Source organism: Symphalangus syndactylus, chromosome 9, assembly GCF_028878055.3.
Source record: "Symphalangus syndactylus isolate Jambi chromosome 9, NHGRI_mSymSyn1-v2.1_pri, whole genome shotgun sequence".
In the NCBI taxonomy this organism is placed as follows: Eukaryota; Metazoa; Chordata; class Mammalia; order Primates; family Hylobatidae; genus Symphalangus; species Symphalangus syndactylus.
In genome coordinates this window covers 46,453,325-46,467,776 of record NC_072431.2, presented here as the reverse complement: position 1 = coordinate 46,467,776, position 14,452 = coordinate 46,453,325, and the positions used below count along the sequence as shown (strand labels likewise).

The 14,452-nt window shown below is 35.8% G+C and overlaps 1 long non-coding RNA gene across 2 annotated transcripts in view; it reads right to left on the bottom strand.

Annotated features, from left to right (window-relative positions):
- The window catches only part of LOC129489473 (uncharacterized), a 202,663-nt gene that overhangs the window by 87,704 nt on the left and 100,507 nt on the right, over positions 1–14,452 (bottom strand). For both annotated transcript variants that reach the window (XR_008659995.2, XR_010113675.1), the window contains exon 2: positions 13,420–13,478. This is a non-coding gene — a long non-coding RNA (uncharacterized lncRNA). The remainder of the gene's footprint in view (positions 1–13,419; positions 13,479–14,452) is intronic.

The following is a 14,452-nucleotide window of genomic DNA, read 5'->3' as shown; positions in this document are numbered from 1 at the left end:
AGTTAATTTTTCAAACCTAGCTCCTCTCCTTCCTTTTCCCACCGAGTAGTCCCCATTGTCTATCTTTCCCATCCTTATGTTCATGTGTTTTCAATGTTTGGCTCCGACTTTCAAATGAGATCATGCAGCTATGTTTCTAAGGAAACATCTAACATCAACTACAATACTACTTAAAAATTGTTCAAGATTAATCAGTGACACAAGGATTTATTTGTTATTATTTTCTATAACACTGATGGTCTTCTATTTCTCTCTACATAGTACATTGAAATGCATTTCACATTATATTACTTATCTAAACTACTATTTTGCCCATTATTTTATATTACTACTGAGTTTACTTTATATTGCCAAGGTTCGCATAAAGAAAGTGGAATTGCATAAGGTTCACTGATTTTTTGGGGAGAACACAGCAACCACAAGCTTCAAAGACAGAAAGGGCTCGACATTTCTGAAGAGTTTATCTCAAGGATTCCCTCAGAACTTACCTCTCTTAAGAAGTGATCTGCTTTAGATGTTTGAATTTAATCATCCAAGGAGACCCTATGTATTATTTGGAGGTTAAACTAGTCCTGAATTTGGACTCCTGAGTATTGAATTAATCCTTGAGGAAGATTTTCAGTCCTATTAATAGCATAAATGGTTTTCTAAATTTTTTTTTCCTAGACACATCTAGGTCATATTGGAACTGCAATAAAATCCCTTGTTTTCCAGGAAAACAATTCTGCACTTCTGGAGGAAGATTAAGTAGTGTAGGAAGGCAAAAATAAAGGAGTCCACTTTCTTAAATTGTTAAATCTCTACATTTGTATATATGGATCACAACATGCAAGGCCCTGATTGATACTTTTTTTTTTGTTTGTTTCTTTATACACAAGTTATCTAAAAGGGACCAATTTTACTCATTGCATTTACTCTTTACAACTGACTCCACTCCCAGCATCATCAGGGACAAGTAGAAAACAAGGAGATCACATTTAAGTTACTGACAACCATTAAAATACTTTACTATTACATTTACATTCCCCACAATTCAGGAAATAACAATCCACAATGACTTTGTGGAAAGTGGCATGTAGTGTTGAGAGGATGAGGGGTTGAAGGTGTAATAGTGGAGGGTGACAAGAAATAAATATTTCAGAAGTACATTTAAAAGACTTGAAATCTCTACTCTTGTAATTTCTCACCTTTCCAGAATCCTAAGCCAAATAAAGGGGAGCCATGGCCTCATTCTAACTTCTAACTTTCAATAATCTATTTTTGTTAGGCTTATTGCCCTACAGATAGGTAAAAATGAAGAAAGAGAGTAAGTCCCCTTAAATACATTGAAAAAAATTCCTTAAGTGTCTTCCTTAAATACTTCACCAAATTAAAATTTTCTTCATCTGATTCCACTATATGAAGCTGATATATAATTTTTAAGGACTCACACAAATATTTTCAGTTCCCACAGAATTATTTTACCTCATGTCTCCTGACAGTATCATATGCACACAAACACACACAGAGAGTTGTTTAGTATTTGGGAGGAAATTGATGCCTAAGAGCCTCTTGTTGCTATTTTGGATATTGCCTGCTGTCCCGGTACTAGTGCCAGCTTATATCCACTAGCAAATAATGCAATGTTTTGAGGCAAAAATCTCTATTTGCGTTTTGAGTTTTCTCATTTCACAATTTCACTAATAATTGTGAAATATTTACAGCAGTGTTTGGATCAAGTTACCTGAGGGAAAAACATTTCTGCCAGGCACATTTCCATATAGGCAGCATCACTTTTCACCAAAAAATAAAAAATAAAACCTTCCTGGAAACTAGGTCATTATGTGAATTGCCATGAAAAGCACAGGGTTTTCCTCGAAGATTAATGTGGTTGTATTTCTGACCAAATGGTTTATGTTCAATAAACTTTTATATTGATTTTAAAAGAATAAATTTATACCAATTCTTTATTTTTATTTTTATTATTATACTTTAGGTTTTAGGGTACATGTGCACAATGTGCAGGTTTGTTACATATGTATCCATGTGCCATGTTGATTTCCTGCACCCATTAACTCGTCATTTAGCATTAGGTATATCTCCTAATGCTGTCCCTCCCCCTTCCCCCAACCCCACAACAGTCCCCGGAGTGTGATGTTCCCCTTCCTGTGTCCATGAGTTCTCATTGTTCAATTCCCACCTATGAGTGAGAACATGCGGTGTTTGGTTTTTTGTCCTTGCGATAGTTTACTGAGAATGATGTTTTCCAATTTCATCCATATCCCTACAAAGGACATGAACTCATCATTTTTTGTGGCTGCATAGTATTCCATGGTGTATATGTGCCACATTTTCTTAATCCAGTCTATCATTGTTGGACATTTGGGTTGGTTCCAACTCTTTGCTATTGTGAATAGTGCCACAATAAACATACGTGTGCATGTGTCTTTATAGCAGCATGATTTATAGTCCTTTGGGTATATACCCAGTAATGGGATGGCTGGGTCAAATGGTATTTCTAGTTCTAGATCCCTGAGGAATCGCCACACTGACTTCCACAATGGTTGAACTAGTTTACAGTCCCACCAACAGTGTAAAAGTGTTCCTATTTCTCCACATCCTCTCCAGCACCTGTTGTTTCCTGATTTTTTAATGATGGCCATTCTAACTGGTGTGAGATGGTATCTCACTGTGGTTTTGATTTGCATTTCTCTGATGGCCAGTGATGATGAGCATTTCTTCATGTGTTTTTTGGCTGCATAAATGTCTTCTTTTGAGAAGTGTCTGTTCATGTCCTTTGCCCACTTTTTGATGGGGTTGTTTGTTCTTTTCTTGTAAATTTGTTTGAGTTCATTGTAGATTCTGGATATTAGCCCTCCGTCAGATGAGTAGGTTGCAAAAATTTTCTCCCATTCTGTAGGTTGCCTGTTCACTCTGATGGTAGTTTCTTTTGCTGTGCAGAAGCTCTTTAGTTTAATTAGATCCCATTTGTCAATTTTGGCTTTTGTTGCCATTGCTTTTGGTGTTTTAGACATGAAGTCCTTGCCCACGCCTATGTCCTGAATGGTATTGCCTAGGTTTTCTTGTAGGATTTTAATGGTTTTAGGTCTAACATTTAAGTCTTTAATCCATCTTGAATTAATTTTTGTATAAGGTGTAAGGAAGGGATCCAGTTTCAGCTTTCTACATATGGCTAGCCAGTTTTCCCAGCACCATTTATTAAATAGGGAATCCTTTCCCCATTTCTTGTTTTTGTCAGGTTTGTCAAAGATCAGATAGTTGTAGATATGTGGCATCATTTCTGAGGGCTCTGTTCTGTTCCATTGATGTATGTCTCTGTTGTGGTACCAGTACCATGCTGTTTTGGTTACTGTAGCCCTGTAGTATAGTTTGAAGTCAGGTAGCGTGATGCCTCCAGCTTTGTTCTTTTGGCTTAGGATTGAAGGCTAGGAATAACTAAAATCAGAGCAGAACTGAAGGAAATAGAGACACAAAAAACCCTTCAAAAAATTAATGAATCCAGGAGCTTGTTTTTTGAAAAGATCAACAAAATTGATCGACTGCTAGCAAGACTAATAAAGAAGAAAAGAGAGAAGAATCAAATAGATGCAATAAAAAATGAAAAAGGGGATATCACCACTAATCCCACAGAAATACAATCTACCATCAGAGAATACTACAAACACTTCTATGCAAATAAACTAGAAAATCTAGAAGAAATGGATAAATTCCTTGACAAATACACCCTCCAGACTAAACCAGGAAGAAGTTGAATCTCTGAATAGACCAATAACAGGTTCTGAAATTGTGGCAATAATCAATAGCTTACCAACCAAAAAGAGTCCAGGACCTGATGGATTCACAGCCGAATTCTACCAGAGGTACAAGGAAGAACTGGTACCATTCCTTCTGAAACTATTCCAATCGATAGAAAAAGAGGGAATCCTCCCTAACACATTTTATGAAGCCAGCATCGTCCTGATACCAAAGCCTGGCAGAGACATAACCAAAAAAGAGAATTTCAGACCAATATCCTTGATGAACATTGATGCAAAAATCCTCAATAAAATCCTGGCAAACCGAATCCAGCAGCACATCAAAAAGCTTATCCACCATGATCAAGTGGGCTTCATCCCTGGCATGCAAGTCTGGTTCAACATACGCAAATCAATAAATGTAATCCAGCATATAAACAGAACCAAAGACAAAAACCACATGATTATCTCAACAGATGCAGAAAAGGCCTTTGACAAAATTCAACAACCCTTCATGCTAAAAACTCTCAATAAATTAGGTATTGATGGGATGTATCTCAAAATAATAAGAGCTATCTATGACAAACCCACAGCCAATATCATACTGAATGGGCAAAAACTGGAAGCATTCCCTTTGAAAACTGGCACAAGACAGGGATGCCCTCTCTCACCACTCCTATTCAACATACTGCTGGAAGTTCTGGCCAGAGCAATCACGCAGGATAAGGAAATAAAGGGTATTCAATTAGGAAAAGAGGAAGTCAAATTGTCCCTGTTTGCAGATGACATGGTTGTATATCTAGAAAACCCCATTGTCTCAGCCCAAAATCTCCTTAAGCTGATTAGCAACTTCAGCAAAGTCTCAGGATACAAAATCAATGTACAAAAATCACAAGCATTCTTGTACACCCATCACAGACAAACAGAGAGCCAAATGATAGTGAACTCCCATTCACAATTGCTTCAAAGAGAATAAAATACCTAGGAATCCAACTTACAAGGGAATGTGAAGGACCTCTTCAAGGAGAACTACAAACCACTGCTCAATGAAATAAAAGAGGATACAAACAAATGGAAGAACATTCCATGCTCATGGGTTGGAAGAATCAATATCGTGAAAATGGCCATACTGCCCAAGGTAATTTATAGATTCAATGCCATCCCCATCAAGCTACCAATGACTTTCTTCACAGAATTGGAAAAAACTACTTTAAAGTTCATATGGAACCAAAAAAGAGCCCGCATCGCCAAGTCAATCCTAAGCCAAAAGACCAATTCTTTTAAATGAACCATAAAGCTTAACATAAACTTCAATGTGCTATGGACTATGTATTGTTCACAAAAATAAACTTCCATTGTATCGTGTATATAACTAGCCTAATGTTATTCTATTACTCTGGGTATAATAAGCACTTGATACATTTTTATTATCATATTAAGAGCTTGAAAGAATATTTTTGCCATCTCATGACTTATATAGAATCCTTGAGATCATTTTGATAATAAATTCTCATTAAAATACTGTTTGATCAAGTCACAACTGACAATTTAATTTTCTATAAGTACATTTCATTATGCACATTTTGAATTTACATCCTACAAAAGGCTTCTCTACTCATAGTTTACACAGCTTGCACTCAGAAATATGTGTGCTTGGGCACAATGTCATTTTATTATCCATTCTAATAGTCTTTTAATTTGTAGGTTTAAAAGATACATATTTAATATAATCATTGATATGATTTAAGTTTGGTTTATAGTTTTATTATTTGTTTCTGTTTGTTTTCTTTTATTCCTATTCCTTTCTCCCTCTTTCTTTCCTTCTTTTTTTTTTTTTTTTTTTATTTAAGGCAGAGTGTCACTCTGTTGCCCAGGCTAGAGTGCAGTGGTGCAATCATGGTTCACTCACTGCAGTGTTGACCTCCCTGGCTCCAGCAATCCTCTTACCTCAGCCCCCTGGGTGGCTGGGACCACAGGTGCAATCACCTTGCCCAGCTAAATTTAAAAATTTTTTTTGTCTCCCAGGCTGGCCCCAAACTCCTAGGCTCAAGTAATCCTCCTGCCTCTGCTTCCCAAAGTGCTGGGATTGAGCTACCATGCCTGGACTTCCTTCTTTTTATGTTATTTGAATGATGATTAGAATTACAGTTTAATTTTCTGTTTTTTTTTTTACTGTATCTCTTTATATAGATTTTAAAATTTGTATCATTATGGATTAAACTGCAAATAATTAGTTTTTCACATTCTGATTACAGTATTTTCCCCTTCAAATATAGTTTATGTAGAATTGTGAGTCACCATCTAGTTCCCCTTACCTTGTACACTTTATATTATTTTCTGTATCATTTCTATAAACAATAAAAACCCATTAAAGTATAATTTTTTTGCTTTTGACACTCAAACATATTTTAAATAGCTTAAGAGAAGAATAATCCATTATATTGACTCAGATATGTATCATTTTGGTTGTTCTTTCTTGGTTCCTAATTTCCAAGTTTCCTTCTGGAGTCATTTCTATTGTATATACAAAGCTTTCCTTAGCAATTAAAGCACATCTGCTGACAAAGCAAAACAAAATAAAACAAAACAAACAGAAAACCCCTTCACTTTCTTTGTCTTCATTTCATTCATGAAATTTGTTTTCATTAGATATAAAAATCTGAATTGGGTTTTTTTTTAAAACATTTTACTAATATCATACCACTTCGTCCTGGCCCCCAGTTTCTGATGGAAAATCCAGTAATTCAAATTGTTGTTCTTATATTTCCTAGTTTTACACTTTTGACATTTTGGACAAGATAATTCTTTGTTGTATGTATGTGGTGGGGGGGATTTGGGGGTGTTCTGTGCATTGTAGGATGTTAAATGACATCTCCGCCCTCTGTCCACTCTCCCCCTAAGTCATAACAAATATCTGTCCAAACATTGCCTTTGAGGGAACAATTGCCCCCTGTTAAAAAACATTGCTCTACAGATAATGTATTAACTCCTCTAGATGTTTTAAAGACTCTTCCTTGTCTTAGTATTTAGCAGTTACATAATAATTTATTTCCATTAGGATTTCTCTTGGTTCCACATTTGGGTATATCTGAGTGGTTATAGGTTTATGCCTTTCACCATGTTTTCAGCCATTACATCTTCAAATACTTCTCAGCACTGACATTTTTCTCCTCTTCTAGTATTGTAATGACACAAATATTAGATTTTATGTTGTTTTCCCATATGTCCCTGTGACCCTAATCATTTTTTTCTCAATAATGCTTTGCTTTGCAGTTTGTTCACTGTTTGATTTTCAAGTTCAATTGTCAAGTTCGCTGATCCTTTGATCTCTCAATTGTGCTACTGCGCCCGTCTTGTGAGGTTGTTTTATCTCATTGCATTTTTCAGTTCTCAAATTTTTATTTGGTTCTCCTTTGTTTTATTTTACTGCTAAGTGTTTTTAATCTTCCATTCATTTCAAGAGTCCATCTTCTTTTTATAATTGCTACTTTAAAGTCTTTTTCAGATAATTCTAACATCTGTGTCATCTCCCACTTCGTTATCTTTTCCCGTGAGAATTTCCTGACTCTATCCAGAGAAGTTTTTTATTCTATCCTGGAAATTTTGAATATTATTTTAGGGGACTCCAAGTCTTAATTAAATCTTACAGAGGATATTTATGCCCACAAGTTCCAACTCACATCCTGTGGGCTGTGGTGCTAATGCTTGTTCCATTTTCAAAGTATTTTCTCTGCTCCTAGGATCTGTCTCTCTCAAGTGTGTAACTCAGCAATTTTGCCAGGGTGAATAATGTCTCTCATAGATACCCAATTCCTAATTCCTAGAACCTGTGATGTTACTCCATATGGCAGAGGGGATCTGGTAGATGTGGTAAAGTTAAAGACTTCAAGAAAGGGAGGTCTTGATTATTCAGGTGGACACTAAATGCAACCACAACTCTCCTTATAAGTGGGAGGCAGAGGGAATTTGGACTACAGCAATAAGAGATGCAATGAGGAAAGCAAGTGACTGGAGTGATATGTTATGGCCAAGGAATGCCAAGAACGGGTGGCAAGGAGTTGGAATAGGCAAAAGATGAATCTCCCCTGGTCCTCTAGAGGGAATCAACTATGCCAACCCATTTATTTAGCTTCTTACGACTTCTCACTTCCAGAAATATAAGACAATAACTTTGTGTCTTTTTAAACTACTTTGTTATACCTCGTTAAAGCACATAGGAAATTAATAAAATGACCATATTAGCATCTGAAGTTTATCTCTTTTAGTACAGATTTCAAATCCTTTGGTATGTTGATCAGCGTCAGATCTACACATGTTCCATTTAGAATGAGCCAGCGAGCTCACAGACAAATTTTGGGGTTAGTTTTTTCCCATCTTCTTTATCTCTGTATAATCTCCCTGATATTTGTTGGTTTCTTTTGGCCCTCTGGGTAGAAAAATGTGTGCTTTAGTTATCTTGCTCTGCTGCTATGATTCAGAAAATGCATACATATCTTAGGCCCAGCAGCAGGAGAACAGAGGGAGGAAAAAAGCAAATGGATGAGGGGAGTTGCCCCACACTCTTGGAATGACAGCTCCACCAATTTAAGAGGAAGACTAGCTTTCCTCTGAATTGGTGCTCCCGTGGCTCCTTTGCTGTTGAGGTCATGGAGTCCTTAGAATTTCTTGGCAGCAAGGCTGGAGAGAGTGGAGAAAAATAATGATAAATTTCACATTGCCTAAAAATGTTGAGTTCCATTGCCATCTTCTTGAACTGGGTTTTGGGGTCACATATACCCTTCAATATCTCAGTCTACAGAATCAAATCCAAGGTTAAACAATAAAAGCATTGGAAAAATCTTCCATTTCCAAAATTGTTTAAAAACAAAAACATAATCTCTTGATTTGTACTGTGTTCATTCAATTAACTTAAATTAGAAAAACATACCCATATGAATAGATTTCAGTTTATTCAAAAGAACACAACTTTAAACATGCTAGATGTTTTCCAAGTATATACAACATCATGGGAGATAGCCTTTGGATGAGAATTATTTTCCGTGGATTTCCTAATTATTAAACATTTTTTTCTTTTCCTTTTTTTTTTTTTTTTTTGAAACAGAGTCTCGCTCTGTCACTCAGGCTGGGGTGCAGTGGGGCAATCTCGGCTCATTGCAGCCTCTGCCACCTGAGTTCAAGCAATTCTCCTCAGCCTTCCAAGTTGATGGGATTATAGGTGTGCACCACAATGCCCAGCAAATTTTTGTATTTTTAGTAGAGAGGAGATTTTGTCATATTGGCCAGGCTGGTCTTGACCTCCTGGCCTGAAATGATCCGCCTGCCTCAGCCTCCCAGAGTGCTTGGATTACAGGCATGAGCCATGATGCCCGACCTAAAACATTTGATTCTAAAGATCGTGTTTAAGAGAAAATAAGAGTTTTATTCAAAGACAATGGGCACTTTTTTGGTATATTTATTTCTGTTTAACATACTCTTAAGTGGAAAAACTAGACAGTGGCCTAATATCAATGTAAGTATATTTTACAATCTGAATGGAAATTTCATAATAAATAAAGATATTAAGGCTGCATATAATCCATCAAGTTTACTGATATTTATGTTTTCAGCTATAAGATGATATTTGTTATAAAATTATTTTAAAATATTTTCAGTTTGTTGTTGTTAATACATAATGAGATTTTAATTCTTCATGTGTCCTCTAGATATCACCAGATAGGGATCAGAAGCACATAGCACAGTACCTGGCATACAATAGGCACTGAGTAAATGTCAAAAACAAAAAATAAAAAAAACCAACAACTCGGCTGGGTGCGGTGGCTCATGCCTGTAATCCCAGCACTTTGGGAGGCCGAAGCGGGCAGATCATGAGGTCAGAAGATCGAGACCATCCTGCTAACATAGTGAAACCCCGTCTCTACTAAAGCAACACAAAAAATTAGCCAGGCGTGGTGGCGAGTGCCTGTAGTCCCAGCTACTCAGGAGGCTGAGGCAGGAGAACGGCGTGAACCCAGGAGGTGGAGCTTGCATTGAGCCGAGATCACACCACTGCACTCCAGCCTGGGTGACACAGCGAGACTCCATCTCAAAACAAACAACAACAACAACAAAAAACCCAACAACTCCATGAATCTGTACCAATTAAATTCAAGCATACATGAATATCATCAAAGACAACTTTAGAAGTAACAGCTCATATACATCTATGAAAACATCTCTTGGCCACTGCTATGTCAAATGTTAGTCTTGATGGACACTTAGAGAAAAATTTGAAGATATGTTAGCTACGTCTGACATATATGTATGTCATGTAATTCATATGTATATGAATTACTCTGAAATTTTTCTACCCCTGATGTAAACACTAACTTTGATAAAATCAAATCTGTTTTCAAATAAGAATCGTTGGAATAACTGGTACGCTGTTTAGTTGATAAATTTTGTGAATTATTGCAAAAGGAAATATGCTCTAGTGGGTAAGTCAAAAACCTGTTAAATTGATGACTTATTCATTTATTCAGCAAATATTTTTAAAATGTGTTTATGTTCTGGATAAATAAGATATAACTTGTCTTAAAAGAGCATAACAGCAGCTGAGTATTAAACAAATAACCGCAGTGAATGTGATAAATACCTAAGCGTAGGAACAAAGAATAGAGTGAATCATTCTTACTTCAGGGCCATAGGAAATCTTACACATATAAACTTCCTAGAAGGATCTTAAATGAGGAGAAACTTTCTAGGAATTACGGAGGCAAAGAGAAGATGGGGGACATTCCAGAAAGTATCTCGAAGAAATATAGCATACTTGGGGCACACAAGTTGTTCACTGTTCAAATGATCAAATGGAGGGGAAGAGCAAAGAGAGAAATAGGCATGGGTCAAATCACAGAGCCTTGATTATATGGCGTGTGTGTGTGTGTGTGTGTGTGTGTGTGTATGTGTGTGTACTTAAACCTTCTTATAGCTGAATAGCTACCTCTCAAATATTTATTCCTAGGTCTGGCCACTTTCTTGATGTTCAGACACATATTTCCAACTACTTTCAGAGTATTTCATATTGGTACTCCATCAGTGTTTTAAAAACAATGTGTTCCAACTGGAACTTAATCTCTGTCCCTCTCTCTTCCTGCCCAGACTCTTCCAAACCAAAAGCCATTCCACACAACTATAGTGACAAACTTGAATAATAAGGCCCTTATCCCAAACATTTTCATGAATGTTTGTGTGTGTATTAGAAACATATTTTTAAAATAAGTTGAAACTTCTGAAACTGCACTTTCCAACATTGTTTTGACACAAGACTAGGTTGAAAATTTGTGGGGAAGAAATAGTAGGGAGACTGTGCTGATCACAGACTGGATGAGGTAGGCATTTTCTGAAAAAAAAAAAAAAAAAAAAAAAAAAAAAAAAAAAAAAAGATATATTCTAGATAAAAAGGTTTAATTTCAGGGAAGAACAACTTGTTATAAAATTAATAAAGAACCCTGAATAGACTGTCACCAATCTACATTTCCATATATCTGAATATTTCTCCTGCCTTGACATGAACAAGCTGTTCAAGCAAAAATAAACAAAAACAGGCAAGAGACAGAGGACAGAGAAAGTCAGAAATGCTTGGGAAAGAAGCACAAAATCAGTTTGATTTACAATATACAATGGGCAATTTCAGTTATCTTTGGAATATAAATCATGAACAAGAGAAGGTTGGAGTTCTGTTTGTATTGCTTGTTGCCACTGTGATACTAACGTTGGTTCTCCACCATAAAAATTTATTTCTGAACTAAATAAATATTCATCAATAGATATATTACAGAGAAAAAATCTGACTCATTTCTGAAAATTCATGCTGAGAGGAAAATAAACTAATTCACTATGTCTTGTGTGATAGTCATGCATTTTCATTTTCACTTTCAGGGTGTAACACAGTAAATGTTTGTTGGAAATAACACTATCAGGAAATTTGATTATTCTGGAATATATTTGAAGACAGTTGAGCCTAAATATATACAAAACAGTTTAAAGTGAAAAAATTGCAGTAATATGTCTCAAGAAGTGATTTGTATTTGTATATGCTCCATTTTCTTACAGTTAAACGTGTCTATAGAAAAGAAATAATTAACCTAAATGTTTTCAAATTTTTGAATGTTTGCTTCACTCATAAAATGCTTAATACTAGTTGGTATACTTGTTTATATAATAACCATTCATTAATAGGTTCTGCCTGTAACAAATAAGCAATGTCACAGAACAATAATTTTATAAAGCAAGTAAGAAAGTTTTTAATTTTCAGTTTACCTAAAAATTGTTTCAGGTAGGTTTTATCAGGAAGTCAAAATATTATTTCTTTTGTGTAAACTATAAGTATAGATTTTCCTAAAGATTAGTGTACTCTCTAGCAAGAGATAAATTAGCATCAGTACTACTATTCTGATAAATATTCCTCATTCACATCAAATTTAATTTGGCTTGAGTAATAAACATTTATTTTGATTGTGCTTAGTCTTTATTCTCAGACTTTATCAAATAAACCATGCATATAATTTACTTTCTTTCCATTAAATCATTACTCTCTAGGTCATGAAGGATATAGTCATGAAATTTCACAACAATATTATCTTTATGAGATTTGTTTTCATCATTTCACGTAAATTATATCTGTTTATAGATTGTTTATTTCTAGGTGAAGAATTTCTTTTGTTCAATTCTGCTGTTACTTTTTGTATCTACTGATTGCTGTGTCTTAAATGATATAGGCAATATTTATTTGGTGATTTATGATTTTTATTATTTTTTAGTTATTATGTCCTTTAAAGATAATTAGATTTTACAATTTTTACTTTGATAATTGATCTTGGATTGCTATCTGAATAAATATATGGCCACATTTAAATATTTTGCTAAAAAGCAGCAGTTTTAGTCTTAATGTATTCGAAGGTCATAATTATATCTTAAATATACATATTAAAATTAATGTTATATGTATATTTTACGCATATTAACATGTTTAATCTTCAAAAATGAGCTTATGAAATACAGAATGATACTTCCATACGCCAGATTTTTACCTGGAAGTAAAGAATATCTATAGACTGAAAGGAGTACTTCAAATACAGTAAGAGTGATATGCTATGAGAATACACAGGCCAGGTTTTCTACCCAGGCAGCAGGCAGATGGTAGGGGTGGTTTCCCAGAAGAGACAGAACAGAGCTGAATTTCAGGAATTAACAGCAGCCAACTAGGAGCAAATAAAATGAAAAGTCATTCCCTATTCAGTGAACTGTATACGTAAAACCACAAAAAAACATAAAAATAAGAGAAATTACAATATTCAAAAATTGCTAAGGCAGTTCTTGTAGATATAAACCATAGAGAGTGTAGCTGGCAAGAGCAAGAGGTTAGAATGAACAAGGCATTTAGGTGATTATATCACAAAAGCTATATCTCAGCATATTCTTGTGTTGAGGGAGTTACTCCAAAATTTCCGTTTCCTAGGTAGCCATATTCTATGTCCCACATCCCTGAACCCTACCCAAAGTTGAACAGAGTAGGCAGAGCATCTGAACAAAGCCAGCCAGGCAATTTGTAGAACTGATAACCCTTTGGGTTTTATAATCTAGCCATTCTAGATATCTAGGAAATGAATATGCCTATCTCCCTTTATCAAAATTTTTAGTCAGCACTTACGACTGTTCAGATTTGCAGAAGAATCTTGAATGTATTGGACATGGACAGAAACTCCGGGTCTGAAAATAAAAAGCACAGAAAAAAATAATGTGAATATGCATATATTGGAGATACTATTTTGTTGGTCAAGGTCAAAAAAATTGAATTGCATTTAATAAGGAAAAAGAAATACTGCTCATCATCAAATAGTACTGAACAATGGGAAATACAATTTATCTTACATTACTGATATATTTATGAATATCTGACAGCGAATTAAAATATTTTTAATGTTATTATGGATAGACTTGGGCTGATACATAGTATTTATGAGTCGGTCCATTTATAAAACTCTTGAAATTTCAATCCATATTTTATTGGTTTAATTAGTTTGGATTAATTAGTTAATTAGTGTAGAATTCCTAGGTAGATTTCAAAAAAGATTGATACATATTTTATTCAAGAATTAATCTGTCTGACTTTTAGTTGTATAATTACTTTTCTAAAGCACACACAAATAATGAAAATACTCCAGGGTGGAGCCAAGATGGCCGAATAGGAACAGCTCCCGTCTCCAGCTCCCAGCCCCAGCGACACAGAAGATGGGTGATTTCTGCAATTCTGCTTGAGGTACTGGTTTCATCTCACTAGGGAGTGCCTAACAGTGGGTGCAGGACAGTCGGTGAAGCACACTGTGCGCGAGCCGAAGCAGGGCGAGGCATTGCCTCACTCGGGAAGCGCAAGGGGTCAGGGAGTTCCCTTTCCTAGTCAAAGAAAGGGGAAACAGACGGCACCTGGAATATCGGGTCAGTCCCATCCTAATACTGCGCTTTTCCAACGGGCCTGGAAAATGGCACACTAGGAGATTGTGTCCCGCACCTGGCTCGGAGGGTTCTATGCCCACGGAGTCTCGCTGATTGCTAGCACAGCAGTCTGAGATCACGCTGCAAGGCGGCAGCGAGGCTGGGGGAGGGGGGCCCGACATTGCCCAGGCTTGCTTAGGTAAACAAAGCAGCCAGGAAGCTCGAACTAGGTGGAACCCACCACAGCTCAA